This window comes from Trichechus manatus, unplaced genomic scaffold (genome assembly GCF_000243295.1).
Source record: "Trichechus manatus latirostris isolate Lorelei unplaced genomic scaffold, TriManLat1.0 scaffold00242, whole genome shotgun sequence".
Lineage (NCBI taxonomy): Eukaryota > Metazoa > Chordata > Mammalia > Sirenia > Trichechidae > Trichechus > Trichechus manatus.
This window is the reverse complement of record NW_004444178.1, coordinates 728,580-730,353: the sequence shown is the minus strand read 5'-3', so window position 1 is coordinate 730,353 and position 1,774 is coordinate 728,580.

The following is a 1,774-nucleotide window of genomic DNA, read 5'->3' as shown; positions in this document are numbered from 1 at the left end:
TAATTATCAATGCATCTTGATTGCATGTTTGATCAATTTCAGACTGCAGTAGTTGGTAAAAATCTTCAATTTCTTCATCTTTGGCCTTAGTGGTTGCTGTGTAAATTTGAATAATAGTTGGATTAACTGGTCTTCCTTGTAGGCGTATGGATATTATTCTCTCACTGACAGCATTGTACTTCAGGATAGATCTTGAAGTGTTCTTTTTGATGATGAATGCATGCCATTCCTTTTCAATTTGTCATTCCCAGCGTAGTAGACCATGTGATTGTCTGATTCAAAATGGACAATACCAGTCTGTTTCCGTTCACTAATGCCTAGGATGGAAAACCTGATGGTGTAGTGGTTAAGAGCTATGGCTGCTAACCAAAAGATCGGCAGTTTGAATCCACCAAGTGCTCCTTAGAAACCCTATGCGACAGTTCTACTCTGTCCTAAAGGGTCACTATGAGTCGGAATCAACTCCCTTTCTTCCTTTCCTTTCTCCCACCCATCTAGCTGCGTGTACCATATCCATTCCTTCTTTACCGACTGTGCCTAACTGTCTGGCTGGAAAGCCGCTGGCACACGGCTTCCCTCTCAGCACATTTTTTTTATTTTTTGGCCCCTGTTTCCCTCTCTTCTTTCCTTTTTATCCCATACCCAGATAGCTTCACATATCACAACCTCCTCCCTCCCTCCTGCCTATCTGTACCATGCACTGAACATCTCACCCCTGAGCAGCACAGGCACAGTCTACCAGAACCTGCCCTGGACTAACCCTTGGCCCTGCCTTGTTCACCCGAGTAAATGCCACAAACAACCCGTCCCAGCCACTCGCCTTCAACTGGACATGCCCTGCTGCACCATAGCTGTGCCACTGTCCCTGCCCATTGGACAAGGTGGTGAGAAGTATTGTGCCTACAGACAAGCAAACAAAAAGAAAGCACAGCCCACCTGCTCAGATATAACCAAATAAAATAAAAAAGTAGAATGAAACAAACAAATCTACAATCTATAAACAAAGAAAATAGCTACAAAATATCCCAAAGATAGTAGAGAATATCAAAACATATTGAAAAACAGGACAGGATAGTTCCAGTAGTCCTCCAAAATAAAACACCAGATGACTTTCCAGTAGAAGAAAAGGCACAGGAACTACCTGATAAGGAATTCAAATCTCTAATATTCAGAGCTATTGAAAAGTTGAAGGAAAAAACACAAAAATGAGGAAAATATAGACAAAATCATGTAAAGGCAGACAAAACAATGGAAGAATTCAGGAAAGTAATACAGGAACAAAAAGTCAAAATAAACTCACAAAAAGAAATCATACAAAAACAGCAATTAGAATTCCAAATGATAAACAACAAGATTTCAGAAATGTACAGTGTCATAAAAAGTTTGAGGAGCAGGTTTGAAACATTGGAAGACTGGATCTGCGAAATTGAAGACAAATTCTTGGATACCACCTTGTTTGAGGAAAAATCAGAAAAGATCAAAGAAAACTGAAGAAACTCCGAGAATGATGTGGGATACAATCAAATGCAAAATACTGCAAGTGATCGGAGGTCCAGAACAGGAGGAGAAAATGGAAAACACACAGAGGATCATTGAAGAATTGTTGACAGAAAACTTCCCTAATATTGTGAAAGATGAAAAGCTGGCCATCCAAGAAGCTCAGCGAACCCCATATGGATAGAACCCAAAAGAAAATCACCAAGGCGTATCATAATCACACTAGTTAAAATCAAAAACAAAGAATCGTGAGAGCAGCTCAAAAAAAAAAAAAAAA